The sequence below is a fragment of the Manacus candei genome, unplaced genomic scaffold (genome assembly GCF_025592945.1).
Source record: "Manacus candei isolate 608988 ecotype Guabito, Panama unplaced genomic scaffold, ASM2559294v1 h1tg000022l, whole genome shotgun sequence".
Lineage (NCBI taxonomy): Eukaryota > Metazoa > Chordata > Aves > Passeriformes > Pipridae > Manacus > Manacus candei.
The window spans coordinates 3,880,842-3,895,366 of NW_026138070.1; the positions used below are offsets into that span (position 1 = coordinate 3,880,842).

At 50.6% G+C, this 14,525-nt stretch overlaps 1 protein-coding gene across 7 annotated transcripts in view; it reads left to right on the forward strand.

The window, feature by feature from the left end:
* The window catches only part of CASZ1 (castor zinc finger 1), a 273,799-nt gene that overhangs the window by 80,303 nt on the left and 178,971 nt on the right, over positions 1 to 14,525 (forward strand). For 4 of the 7 annotated variants that reach the window (XM_051786180.1, XM_051786186.1, XM_051786181.1 and 1 more), the window contains exon 1: positions 579 to 740. The exons of the other annotated variants lie outside the window; for them this stretch is intronic. The gene's annotated coding sequence lies outside the window, so the exon portion shown is untranslated. Of the gene's footprint in view, positions 1 to 578; positions 741 to 14,525 lie in introns of those variants that run through there. 7 annotated transcript variants of the gene reach the window in all.

A 14,525-nucleotide genomic window follows, 5' to 3' on the forward strand; every position in this document is an offset into this window, starting at 1 on the left:
AGAAATAGTACAGCTGTAGGTGCAACGAGACAGTGTTTAGTTCTAAACTTGAGTGAAATCCAGACTAAGAACACAAGCAAAAGAAAAGTATCGAAGTTTAGAAGTTTTTGTAAAATAGAAACTGAACATCATGCCTAGGAAAACCAGCTGGAGAATAAAGCAATACTCACAGCCCAGTCATTGATCATCTCCATAGAGTTTAGTCTCAGGGAACTAAGGTGAACAGGGGTCAGCAGGCTGCAAAATAGAAAATTTTACAAAACTTCCAGTGGCCCTCTGGGAGGGAGGAGGGCTGGGAGAGAGGAACCGCTGCTGCATGGACAGGGCAGGGGACGGGGCAGCTGCCCGCGCGGGCTGGGAAATGGGAACACTTTGTCGCCTTTTCCCTTGCCAGGGGAGGGCGATCCGGTCCGGGTTTTGCAGGCGCCCCTGCCTTGCCTGCCTGCCCTGCCCGCCTGGAGACCGAGTCCGCTCCGTGCCCGCTCCCTCCCGCCGCTCCCCCCTTCCCCTCCCCGGGCGGGCCGGGGCAGGCGCCCCGCGGGCTCCAGGCCGGGTTTTGCGCGGCGCCCGCCCTCCTGTTAGAAATAGGAAAATTCAATAATCAAAGCAAAGGGGAGCGCGAGGAGGAAAAATCCGGGATCAGGGCAAGTTTGATGGCGCATGCGCGCTGCTGCCTCCATCCCAAACACACACACATTTCCCTTGACTTGGAAAGTCACCCAAAGCAGCCCCAAGTGCAGGTAAGCCCGTCCGCTCCCGCCCGGCCCCGGCCCCGCCGCCGGCAGCCCCGGGGCCGGGGCGCTGCGCGGGCGGGCGGCGCTGCTCGGCAGGTGGGCAGCGCTCCGCGCTCCGCCGCGGCTCCCCGGGGCAGCGCCCAGCTCCGCGGGCACCGGGCAGGGCTCCCCGGGCGCCGGGCAGGCTCGGCGGGCACCGGGCGGCAGCGGCGGCCCCGCGGGAGGCGGGGGGAGCGGCGGCGGCGGGGCCGGCGGGGCAGCGCCGTGCCCGCTCTCGGCGGCGGAGCCGCGGCCGCGCCGGCGCCCGTCAATTTGCCAGACTTTGGCAGGAGCGCGGGCAGGGGCCGGGGGAACACGTGTTCCCGCTCCGCGCCGGGCGCAGGTAACGCGGCCCCGCCGCGCCGCACAGCCCGGGGGTCCCGGCGCGGCACCGCGGGCTCGGGGGGGGACAGGCGGCAGCAAAGTTGGGCGAGCGGCGGCGGGAGCGCTCGGCGGGCAGGGCCGGGTGCGGCGGGGCGAGCCGTGCCAGGGAACTTTCTGCAAAGTGGCCGGGCCGGGGCCGGCAGCGCTTCGCCCGGTGCCCGCGGCGGGACGGCCGCAGCCCCCCGGGCAGGGGCCGCGGCGGCGGGAGCGCGGCTCGGGGCAGCCGGTGCCCGGCCCCCGGGCGAAGCAGCAGGTTATTTTTACCCGGTGGCATTTGCAGAATGCGCAGCTGATTTGCCATCCGGAGCCAGGAAGTTTCCCCCCTCCGCCTCCTTCCCCTCGTCGCCCCCTTTCCCCCTTTCCCCCGAGCGCGGCGGGGCAGCGGCGGGCGGGGGGCGGCCGCCCGGGGCGGCGGCGGGCGGGGGGCGCGGAGCGGGGCTCCCGGGGGAGCGCTGCCCGCGCTGCGGGCTCCGGGCGCGGGGAACAGGTGTCCGAGCCGTCACTCAGAGCCGGGCGGGGGGGGCGCGGGGCGCGGGCGGACGAGGCGAGGAGCGGTGCGGGGCCGGGACCCGAGCGCCGCTCCGGGGAGCGGGGCTGGAGCGGGGCTGGAGCGGGGCTGGAGCGGGGCTGGAGCGGGGCTGGGGGCGGCCCGGGGCGCCGGCAGAGCTGTCAAGAGGCTCGGGCTGTCGCCGCCGCTCGCCTCGGGGCCGGCGCCGGGGCCGCCCGGCTGCGCCGCGGGCAACTTGTGCGGCAAAGTTTGAGGGGTGGGTGCGGGCGGGGGCTGCCCCGAACCACGGCGGGGCTGATCGATCGGCCCGAGCCCTCCTGCCCTTTCGGGCCGGGAAGGTGAAACTTTTCAGGAGCAGCACGTCCATTCTGTGTGCCCCCTCCTGTCCGCGCCGCGCTGCACAGCGGGTCCTGGCAGCCCGCTGCCTGGAACGGGAGCTGTCTCTCCCAAAACTTCATTGATGAATTTATTTCCTCTATTGATTTGCTGACTCTCAGCGTGGAATAATTTCTTGCGAAGGTTTCGGACTTTTCATTTCAGAAGTCCTGCCTGCTTCCCACCTACCCTTTATCTTGTGTGTCGCTGCCACCTTGTTAGCTACCCTAAAGGTGGTTTGGAAGAGTTTATGGGGGAATATTGTTGAACTTCAGTAATCAAGTTTCCAGATCTTATGCCTCCTGTTTAATTTATTAGACTAGTTATTTATTCTGTTGATGATAATCTGTTGCTGGTTTCTATGGAGATGTTAAACTGATCTCTTTCAGAAATCAAACTCCATATGCACTAAAACGTTTAAAGGAGCAGCGTCCCCTTTTGTTTTCAGACTTTGTACCTTTTCAGTGCTTTTATTGGGCTCCTGTATATTTTATATATTAAAGCCTGAAGTTGAAGCTTTGTGCAAGACAGAGCTTATTATGGCTAACAGAAAGTCAGGGCTTTGATCCTTTTTTTTGCATCATCATTTAAAACAGATCATTTTTCCCCCCTCATCACACAAGATAGCAGAACCCTTTCAAGATCAAAGCGTCCAGCTAAAAACTATTGTTTAAAAAAAATAGAAAAAGAGCCAGTTAAATTAGGGGGATGTTTCCTTAATCTGCTTATTTTGTTCTAAAGATTTTTTTTTTTAGCAGTGAAAACAACAACAACAGAAACTTGTGGCAACTATATTGTTATTTTTATACCTCCCAAGTCTTTTTAATGTTAAAATAAGTTCAAAGTCAAATATCTCCAAAGATAAAGTGCTTGTTAGGGTGTTTTTATTACTTGGTTTCTAAATGTGGAAGGTCAGAATCCAGAAAGCTACCGCATTAGAGAAGGTTTTAATAGTCTTTGTCTCATCTTAATGAGAGAGCAATCTAAAAAACATTTTCCCCGCAACATTTATAAATTATTTCAAAGAAGTGTCTCTGCATATAACTCAGTTTTCATTATTTCTTAACTTATCCATTGCATTATTACATGTGAACCAGTGTAATATCACTTCAGAAAAAGTAATTGAGGTGAGAGAAGAATTTTTTTTTTCTGTGCTTAAAATTTGAGAACTCCTGGTGAGCTGCTGTGTCGATGAGGCTGACGCACAGTGCACACCAATTGTGGGTTTTTTGCTCATCTCCTGGAGAAAAGTTAAAAGGTTTGCAAAGAAAATCCTATACCAGCACAAAATGCATGTTGAACACAGTAAAAAACCCCTTGTTGTACTTTCTTTTAGTGTGTCTTCAAAATGTTTCCCCTCCCTAAAACAGAGATCTTTTTCCTCTTGATATGCTTCTATACTGATCTTTAAAATAAAAGAATAATCCTAGAGGAAATAGTGCCTGTAACCCTTATAACTCATATATGTTTGTGTGTGTATATACATTTACAGTTCACATATATATGTGCACACATACACGTATATGGAAAACACCCAGGTGGTTTATGATCTGTCCATACCAGACTTCATCTTTTTTCCTTGATAATTTTTCTCCTTTTTTTTTTTTGTGTGATTTGTCGTGCTGTAGATCATTTAAAATTTTTTTGTAGGTATTCTGTTTATTTGTTTGATTTGAATTGCAAACAGAATTGACTCTGACAAGTAAAAAGAGGAGGGGGGAAAAAAGGAAACACTATGGCTTTAAACTCAGGAGTTTGCATATTCTCCTTGTATCTTTCCCCTTTGCTAATTATTGTGTTGTTTTCAGAGCAAATATGTCATATCCATGGCGACCAGGCAGGTTTATTGTCTTTCAGAAGCAATAGCTCACATAAGTAATTAATGACTTCTTTTTTTTTCCTCTGGCTTAGGTTAAACAGATCATTCAAGGAAAGTCATATCTCTCTCTCCCTCTCTCTCTTTTTTTTTTTTTAGCCCAGTGACATAAGAACATGAGTTAGAACAAGAAAATACTTTAACCAAGAAGTCAACAGCTTATTTTTCCTCATTTCTTTTTAAAAGCTCCAAGTGTCAGCTTTCCCCACACATGACATTGTCATTCTTGCAGTTTCAGAGCGAAGCCCTGGTACAGGGAAAAGCCACTGAGGGCTGGAGTTGAGTTGGTGTTGTACAGCTGAGCAAAGTGTGTCTCTGCCTGCATGTGGGGGGTGTTATTCTTGCTTAAGGGGTTTGCTGTGCACTGGGAAAAAAACCTTTCCCTCACTATCCCCCACCCCCCCATTCTATCTGTATTAAAATCAGTGTTAAAATAAAGGTGTGTTTTTGTATCTTGCAGATTGTAATTCAAACAGTTTCCAGGAAAGAATTAGTAATTCATTTTTATATACAGCATATATACACACACGCTTGAGCTCCACCCAAAACAATCAAACTAGATGGAAAAAAACCCTTATTTCCTTTTTCTTTTCAAGCCCAAGCAAACTTGCACAGTAACTTTGAAAAGCTTATTGAAAATAGCCCCCCATTTTTGCCAGGAGTTTGCTGCAGGTATGAATCTTGTCCTTTCCCTTCCCAACTCTGTTCCTTCCTATTACAGCTGAATTTGCTATCTGGCCAAGCCAGGGGCTGGTTATCCACTATGATTTACTGAGGTGGTGATTCCCCCCCAGCCCCCCCAGCACCTTCACCCCTGTTTTGTTTTTGCTAATTTCATTTTCAGAAGGATTTATACACAGTCCAGCTATATAAATTCCTTGGGAGATAAAAGCACCGCACACTTCCATAAACAAAAGCTTTTACTTGCATCCTGTCTTCCTTTTTTTTTTTTCTCAAAGTAAAAAGGAAAAAACCCTAAAAACAAAACCCCAAGCCATCTGATTGAAGCAGGTATCATAAATGTATGCTGGTAATGATTCTGTATTCCACAATGCTGCTACTTTAACTTTTAAAATCTGTTTCCTTTCTGGTTTGTAACATTAATCAAAGAGCCGCTTCCTTCCAATTTTTCCACAGACTGGGGCTAATTAGAACCACTCGAATCATATTTTGTAAATTCCATGTGGATGTTACTTTGGGTTTCAAGATCGCGAGTGCTTCAGGTTCAGTGTGGCTGTGCAGCCTTACGGTTATTTTTATTAATGCTCCTGTCTCCCAGAGCAATCCAGGGTTTCTCTCCGTTTACCCCAAATAGATCTGTGGGTTCACGCACGGGGGTGTGTCGGAACCAGACGTTACAAGGAGGAAAAAGAAAAGCCGAGAGGGGAAGAGATTTTGCAGTGTAGTTCCAAAGAGCCACAGAGAACCCCCCAAGTAACGTGAAGCTGAGGATTCAACAGACTTGATAATTGAGCCCTTAACCTCCTGATGTCTGTATCAGAAAAACAGAGTCTAGCAGAGGGAGACAAAGAATACAAGCAAACACTGGGCAGGAGGAAGCTGGGGAGATGAGTGAAAGACTGAGGTACCGTTCAGGGTACGGATGGATCAGTACGTGACGTCTCCTTAGGCTCGGTTTTTCCCTCTGGTGAAACGTGGCTGGTTTAAAGGTGGCTTTGGGAGAACCTGATGTTTCAGTGCAGCCGAGAGCCCGGCGTTTCTGTGGCGTGCGCAGATGGAACTTGGAGACACTTCTCCTGGAATTGGTGTTTATGTTTCCCTGTTTCCTTTTAGGTTTGAAGGACTGACTGGTGATTTTTTTTTTTATTTTTTTTTTTTTAAAATCTTTATGGGAAGTTAAACAGCGAGAAGTTGGGAGTTTTCAGGTTGTGATTATTAGGCTGTGCTAAAGGGATTTGAATCGAACCACTCTGAGCACCCGGCAGGGCAACTGTTTCCATGCTCTGCTCTAGCATTTCTCTCCTGTACATTTGTGTACCTAAATAGGGCATCCAAGAATTAGGGGGCAGTGGGCTCGCACAGAGATCTCAAAGTTAACTTGCTTTTGGTGTATAAGACTGCAGCTTCAAAGAAAAGCAAGGGCGCATCGTAAATTTTGCTAAAATTAATCAACCGTTTAAGAGCTCCACATTAACGAGGTTTTCCAGGCAAGCAGCTTTCTTCTCCTCTTCTTCTTCTTCTTCTTTCTTATTCAAAGTCCAAGAGGGTTGGGGTAAAGGGGGGAGAACATGAGTAAGAAGAGGAAAGGGTTGGCATTTGAGTAGAAATAATAAAAACAAAAAAGGCTGGATTTGTAGAATATAAATCCTCATGTGTCCTTGATCCATATTGTCAGGGTTTTTTTTTTTGGTCGGATTTGTCCTGTGTGCCTTTGACGGAAAAGGCACGTAGAGAGAGAGAGAGAGAGAGCGCGACAGAGGGGGAGAGAGAGAGACGTGTCACTGCTTTGGAGCTCATTATCATTCTTAATAAGTCTTAAGGAATAAAGAGGAGCATTGAGTGTAAATGCTGGGTAATCCTAACACTCCTCAAGGTGAGAGGAGTCTCGAGGACACAGAGAAAGAGAGTGAGGAGGAGGGGGCTACTGCGGGGGCAGGAGAGGAGATGTGGATGAAAGTGGTTTGGAAGGGAGTGGGCATGGGTTAGTAGGGCTTGTGGCTCCAGGCGCTTTGGGTTCGTTCCACAGGCCTGTGCCTGGGAAAGTTGTCTCCAAGTTTGCATCCCAGGATGGTAACCAGCCCAGCTGGACCTTGGGGCTGAAAGATTGGCCTCCAATGGTGACGTTCTCTGACAGACAGCGGTGTGAGGAACGAGTCTGCTGCCCACCCTTCTTTGCCCGGTGCTGGAGGGTCTCACCCCCCAGCAGGAGCAGCATCCCAGGGTGGGTGCTCTGCCATGGCTCTGCTTTGGCACCTGCTTCCTCTGCTCGGTTCTCAACCTGTGCACCCTGTCTGTAGCTCCTGTCGTGTCACTCCTGTTGGATGCCTCAACTCCTTCTCTTTGCCTGAATTTCCTGGAGCCTCTCCCTGCGCTGCTCGGACACTAGGTGGCTTAAAGCACAGGCTCTGCTGGCAGCTGCCAGCGACGTTCATTCACTCTTTCTGGTGGGCTCCTTTATTCAAACTTCAGGCTGACAGCAAAACATGGAGATGTCTTTGAATCCGTTGTGGATTCAGATATCGCACGACCTCCTTGGCAGCGTGTTTGCAGTCGCGTTGGGGGATTTGAGCCCGTGTAGCAGGAAGAAAGAGGACACTGATGAAATGAATTCAGGGGCTGGGCTGCCTGCTCTGATGATAAGGAGTCAGGAACCTGCCGGCATTGCCGAGTCCTTCCCTCTCCAGGAGATTTCACCATACCCATTTTAAAGGGTGTGCATGTTCCTCTTGGAAAAAAACATTTCAGGGTTGGCAGCGCCCTTCTTACTGTGCTGATGTGTAATGGAAGATGCTGAGTCTTCAGCGATGCCCACTGACCCTTCTTTCTGGTCTCTTATCTCAAGTCCAGTTGCAGGCAGAAGGGATTGCTGTAATTGGGAATTTGCCTAATGCATCCAAAGCCTAAAGAAAGGGAGTGGAGCACTTGAATTTTTTTTCCCCTCCTACAGTCAGTGTTGTCTCTCTGGTTCAGCCCATAGCTTCTGGCTGAAGTCGGAGCTTTACCTTTTTTAAAATGACTCCAAATACCTTGGAGCAGGTGGGAGGGAGTTGTGGATGCTGAGTTTTGATCAGTTGGCAGGAGCCAAACAAAATGAGGTGGAAGTCTTGCTAAATGCTGATTTTTCTGGGTCCAGGTGCTTGGCTTCAAGGTTAAGCGTTACATTGGTAATATTATTAGGTATTAAGTTATTAGTAATGGAACTGTGGGGCTTGCCTGTACTTGGCAGAGAACCGCTAAGGAACTGTATTAGGGCTGAGTTCATCCTGGTTTCTCTGGTGGTGTCCTTCCAGCACGTCTCACCCTGAGCTGGAGGGAGGAGGAAACACGAATGCGCTTTTTGTGCACTGTCTGCCTTTTGAACTATTTTCTTAGACAGTTAATGAGTTGTAGCAAGGAGACACAGGCCCTTGTAGGGAGGGATGTGCCTGCACCCCCTCTCTCTGTGTGCAGTGGCTGGGGAGGTGTCAGCTAATCCCTTTCACGCGTGACTGAGCCGCTCTAGAACAGGACCCGGAGGTTCAGGAGTCTGCGCTCCCGGGCGGCTCTAGAGCCGTCCAGCTGCCGAGGCCTCGTGTGCAATCAGCGCTGCAGGAAAAGGGGCTGCAGGACTGGCAGTTGTTGGGGCCTTTGGCTCCTCGCCCGCCGTGGCATTTTGGGGTGGTTTTCTCTCCAGAAGGTATCCTATTTTTGTGCTGCCACCAGTGATGCTGTTTTGAAACAACATAGGTTGCTCCCAGATTCTGAGCCATAGGGCTTGTCATTTCAATGACAATACAACAAGTCACCTCAGAGTTGGTCTCTGAGGCTGGTCCTCATCCTCCTGCATGTGAAGTCAGCTGGCAAGGCTGGTCCCAGTGCTGGGAGGGCAGCACAGCACTGCACACACCAGCATCCATCAGACGTGGCAATGAAGGAGGTAGATGAACTCGACAGATTTTTTAGGGGCTTTTGAGTTTTATCCTTTGAAAGAACAGTGGGAGCTGGAAAGCTTAGAAAGAGAATCCTTCCATCTCCTTGATGGGGAAGGGCCGTTTGGAACTGCCACTACAAAATGCATTTTAGCACTCAGGAGGGGCCAGTGGAGCAAGTGCTGAGAGTCTCTCTGGTGGGTTTGGAGAAAAGTTGACTGGTCAACATTTCCTAAAAGTACGAAATAGTCTGGTTCTGGTCCCTGCTTGGACTTGAAGGTAGGCCTGGCAGTTGACTGTCACTTATAAAACCAGTTCTTTTCTTTCTGGTTTTGCTTCTCCTTCCAGTAGCAAAGTGACCAGGACTTTTATTCCTAAGCAGTATTAACTGCCAGCCCTACACCTTCCCCAGTGTGGCCAGGCAGAGCCTTCTAAATTAGATGGGATTGTATCTGGCATAAATGCAAACTGAGCTATGTGATCACAGCCTGTGGCTTCGAGGTGTCTCCTCCTGCCCCACTCAGCCCATCCCCATCCAGGGAGAGTGGGGGCTGCACAGAATCACACTTGTCTGCGTGGTGCACGGTGAGCCTGGCAGAGCATTTGGAGGCTGGCAAACAGCTCCCAGCGTGGCTACCTCCCTGGTGGCTGTGTCTGCAGAACATCCTCTCCATAGGGCTGCTGGTGACGAGCCCCTCCCTCCACCAGTGCCTCAGGCTGGCCCAGCTTTATACCAGGGGAGCAGTGTCCTTTCACACTGGTGAGCCAGCAAAATCTCTCCCAGGGGTTATTGTAACCTCTCAGCAGCGATTTGCAAACAGGCATTCAGAGATAAAGTCTTGGTGCCGAGCTCAGGGCCAGTAGGGCAGATATGAAACGCGGCAGGTTTATGAAAGGGAAGGTGTATGAAATGCAGCCTGCATCTCCCATTTCACTGCACTATGCCAAAACACACAGTTTCTTATTTCAGTCACTGTGATCTTTCAAGGAGGTTAATTTCCATGACGAACTCCGGGCCACGTGCTTGGAGGATTTATCTAATTAGACTGACACTTTTCTTTTTTAAAAAAGAAAATTAAGCTGCACCTTGGAGGACTTAAGTATTTTAAACTGTGGGAGCGGCAGCAGGCGGTGTGATCCCTGCTCACAGAGCAGGGAGAGAGGAAATTTCCCCTTTTCCAGTCTCCTATTTAAGACTTCACCAAAGGTCCCTATTTTCTCTAATTTTCTTACATGGTGGCTGGGTGCTAAAGAGTGTTTTATCCTGCCTGAGTCCCTAAAGCCTCAGCTGGCTCTTTAACTCATGTAAAGTATTGATGTTCTGGGCTGTTACGTATTCAGGATGGAGGGGAGGGTAAAGGAAAGACCTGTTAATGCTCCTTAGCCATGTCCTAGAAAAACTGCCCTCCCAGGGCAGGGAACAGAGTGCCTGCACCATATATAATGGCTGAGGTAGGTATGTGTGCCTCTCACCATGCTTGAGCACCTCGTGCTCCTGGATGTGTGTGTCCTTGGCTTGTCTGTGGTCACACAGAAAAGGGAGTCCCGGGAGAACCCCCTAGTCCTTCATCCAGCCTTGTTGCAGTTGCATCATGCTCGAATTTCCTTCTGAAAATGCCTTTCAGATGAGAACTGGGACCGTGCTGTAGTGAAAATAGAGGATTTTAGGTTGAGGCTGCTTCATGCAGGCAAGCCCCACGCTTTCCTTGACTGGATCTCTTTCACACTCGCAGGCACAGTGAATGATGCTGGTTTTGTTCCCATCAGAGGGCTCCTGGAGTCCTGCTCACACTCCTGCCTGCTGCCTGCCCGCTACTTGGCAGCTCCTTGTGTTGCTGCTTGTGAATCCAGGTTCAGATCACTTCAGGTCTGGTACTGCTCCAGCTGTTTCTCCTTGCAAAGGAGATGGAAGGAAGGTCTTTGCAGGGCACTGTATTTGCTGCACTAAACTCAGACAACTCAGACCACATTTTCCTGCAGCCCAGGCTGGAGCAGAGTAGCATTTGTGGGATCTGGGGTGGATGGGGAGGGAAGTGTCCACGCAAAAGGGGCCAGATGAGAACAGCCTTGTGAATTGTGGTGATAATACAGTGAACCCCAGGGAGCTGTTCATGGTGCAAGACTGCACTGAGGGAGAAAAACACGGCAGCCTCATCCAAGGAGATGGTCACTGGGTGTGCTACAGTACCAGCTGATATGCTGAGGAATCCGTGGTGGATAGCACCCAAGATTTCATTTTAATTTGTCTTTGGTGAGGAAAGGAACAAAAATAAATGTTTCCTTTCCTATCCCCTCACCTATGCAAAAGAAAAATAGAAAGAAAAACACTAAAATCTGCCAGGCACTCAGAGGTCTAACCAATAAGAGCCCTGTTGGCTGGGGAGCGATCGTTCTGGCTTGGTCAGCCATCCCTAACAAGTTAGGGGTTGTATAAACTCCCAGCTTACAGCTGTAAATTTAGTCAATTTTGAATACAGCCACAAGCTGGCTCAGCAGGATCTGAAGCCGTCTGCTCCAGTAGTCCTGGTATGCTCGAAATTCCCAACTTCGGGGGGCCCAGCTCTGCACACGTGGAACTGGGCAGGGCCAGATCCTGGATTGCACCCCCACAGCCCTGCTGGACCCTGGATTGAGAGACATTTTCCCAACATAAGCTGCGGTGTTATTTATGCTTTCCTGGCTTTGAGCTTCCCTGCCTTGGGGGGAATGCCTCTTGTTCTCCATAGCAGCAGGTCCACTGCCCCTGTGCCTCTTCCTGTCCCTTACCTGGAGACAGGGAGCTTGTGGGGGAGCCTCCTTTGCTGAGAGTTTCCCAAACACCACCTGACACAGCAGGGCTGTCTCTGCTGGGTGGTGTCACAGCTGGGCAGGATTTGGTCCATGTGCAGGGGCCCTTCCTGCAGTGTCTGCTCAGTCCTGTGCTGAGCTGGAGTCAGTGGGTGTTTGCTTGAGTGACTGGGAGCAAAAGGAGAGTTCTGACTTCAGGGTTTGTTGCTGTGGAAGGGATGGTTCTCTCTAAACACCTCTAATGTTGCAATGTTGGATACTCCTAGAAAGCTGAACTTTTGGCTTGTCAGCACTGAATCCTGCTGCAAAGAGCAGCATGTTGCTTGCTTTGAAGGGGAATTTAGCCCAGACACACAGTTAACTTTGATCACCTCTTACATGTTCAGAAATTGGACAGTTAACAGCCATTTCATTGTGTTTCTGATGGGGAAGCATTTGGTCCGAGACAAATCATTTTATCTTGGAACGAGACATCGAGTACTACCATGTTACTGTCACTGACCCCTTGGCTTCAGCAAAACTGATGTCATATTTTCTGTTTGCTGGAATGGGCTTGGAAGGTAGAGATGGCCTGAGGGATGGCTGACCCCAGAGCTCCTCGGTGTGCTCCTGGCAGCCTCTGCCCTGGGCTGCTGCCCGGCTCTCTGACCACCTCACGCCCATCGTCACTGGAGCAGATGGGCTGCCTGGTTCAGGCTCCTCCAGGTATGGGAACAACGAGGGCAGAGGTTTATGGGGATAATGTGGCTTCAGGCACAGTGAGTGTTGGCTCCTGAATTCAACTTCCTACAAATACATGAAAAAGAGTGGTGGCAAATGAAAGGTTTGTGAGAGGTTTCCTCTCCCATCTTCCTCCTCTCCCCTGTGGAGCTGTGCTGGCTCTGGCTCCCAAAGGGTTAAGGTGACTCATGCCCCTCTCACCAGATCTGCTGGCAGGAACGCTTCATCCCAGCCACTAATTGGTGGTGTTTGCTCTGCACTTTCTCGCTCTGGTTTTGATGAAAACATTTAACCAGGAGCTTAGTGTGCAGAGGCTCCCAGCTGACAGCGCCGCGCTGGCTGCGCCATCCTCGCTGTGTAAATTCAGCTGAGGGGTGGCAGGGGAGGGCAAACAGCACAGCAGCACAGCTCCTGGCCCCTTGGTTCTGCTCCTCAGGATGCTCTTACCTGCAGGAATCTTTAGGGTCCAGGCCCATATTCGCTCTAGTCCACAGGTGCCTTTCTGTACCTGGACAGCCGGTGGCATTGGGAGCCAGTTCAGCACCTTGGGACAAGGCTGCAGAGGTGGGCAGAGAGGTCCTGGTAGGGCCTGGTCTTACCTGAGAGCAGAGGGATGGCTTGGTAGGGCTTGGGAGGTCTGTTCCCACACCATCTGGCTGCAATCCTGGGGGATTCTCCTGCAGAGAACAGGCTCCAACAGGCCCTGTGCCATGGAGGGGAGTGAAGCCATTGGTTCTGTTACGTGGAGATGACCTACTCATTCCTTCCTATGCCACTTGGAAGCTTGTGCAGGGTTTTCCCAACACAGACTTTCATTGCAACTGTTTCAAGTAATAACCTGCTTGTCTATAGGCCCTTCTAATGGGCTTCACACGAAGAAGCCTGAGCTGATTTTAGTTTTTGCCATGCAAGTGGCACAGAAGTTACCATGTCCTTATGGAGTCAGTTTTGAGAGTGGGCATGTCCAAGCTCCTCAGTTCCTACGTCACAGAACCCTTAGGCAGCAGCAGAAACTGAAACAGTCCCTGGGGGAGATGCCAGTTTATCTGTGTTGCTGCTGGAAAATGCATTCAAATTTCTGCCCAAACAGGAGATTGTGACATGCACGAAATTCATCTGAGCCCGTCGGGGCTGCCACTGCTCTGATATTTCTTTACTTTTCTCTCCTTATCTCTGGTGATCTACCCTATGAACAGCAAAACAAATCCAGATGGGAAAATTTATAAACCAGAAAATCTGGATTCCCCGTTCCTGGAAAAGCATGATTCCTTGTTCTCAGCCGCCTCCGTGTGTCATGGGGTCTGCCATGAAAAGGTGCCAGAACTGTTGAAAGAGGCCAGGCCTGTGTGTGTGTTGGGGAAACAGAGCAGCAGTGTAACACCCTGGGTGAGTGTGGGTTCCCAAGGGAGATGGGCTGCTCTGGGGAAGCCGGATTTGCCCAAGGGAGGGTTGATCAACAAAGGCATTTGTCCTCTTTCGATCTGTATGAGGACCTTGCTCCACATCATTCTGCTGAACTGATTATGCCTATTGAGGGAAATTTTCTGCCTCTTCCCTCTCCCTGACTATTGATAGTCTGGAACCAAATCCACGTGTCTCATTAAACACGGAAAGAGCTGGGCCAGGCCCCCACTGCACAACGTGCTGCCTGTTATCAGCCCGGAGAAAGGGGAGCGAACAGGTGTAGGATAACAGTGCAACTGAGAGAGACCAAAGTGCATCATAAAATAAACAAACAGCCCGTGCTCCAGCTCCCCCAGATGCACCATTGAGTTGCAGGGTCTGCAGTGTGCTTTAGAACGTGCTCTGAGCAAGTGCCCGCTCGGGGCACCGTTTAATTTGCAGCCAGAAATGGGTTGATAGTTTTCTGCATCGTGGGGGGGTGTCTGGAAGCCCCTTGGGTTGTGCTCGGGGCTCCAGGAGCATCTGGGCCTTCCCTCTTGTAAGTGAGGGTGGTGACTGCTGTAACTGTGACCTTCACAACCTTTACTGTCTTCAGGGAGGAGCCCATCCAGCCCCTGCTGTGTGACACTCTTTCCTCCTGAGATCTCTTAGGTGCACATATTTGTACCAGGATTTTATTCGATTTCTTTGTGCCTCCTCTTGCTGTGAGAATTTCTGTGTTGCCCCTTGTGCTTTGGGGCTGGCTGAGCTTGCAGTGGTGCTGCTGGCATTTCGTTGCATTTAGTGAAGCAGTGGCTTGGCTTATTGTGCCCCAGCAGCAGCCAGAGCTTCGGTGTCTGAGCGTGACTCAGCCCCTGGAATTGTGCTTACCCAACAATACCTTTTGTCCTTTGCCCAAAACTTCTGGCCAAGGAAAAGGGAAAAAGGAGGAGGGAGAAAAGAAAGAAAAGATAAAATTCTGCATTTAGCTGTCCTTTCATCACAGGTGGTGCCAGTTGGTTTTTGCTTTATTTGTACAAGGTGGGGAAAAGAGAAAAAGAAAACAAGGTGGAACTCGGACAAGGCCCAGGAAATGTTTGAACCTGACAACAAACTTCCTTTGTTCAGGG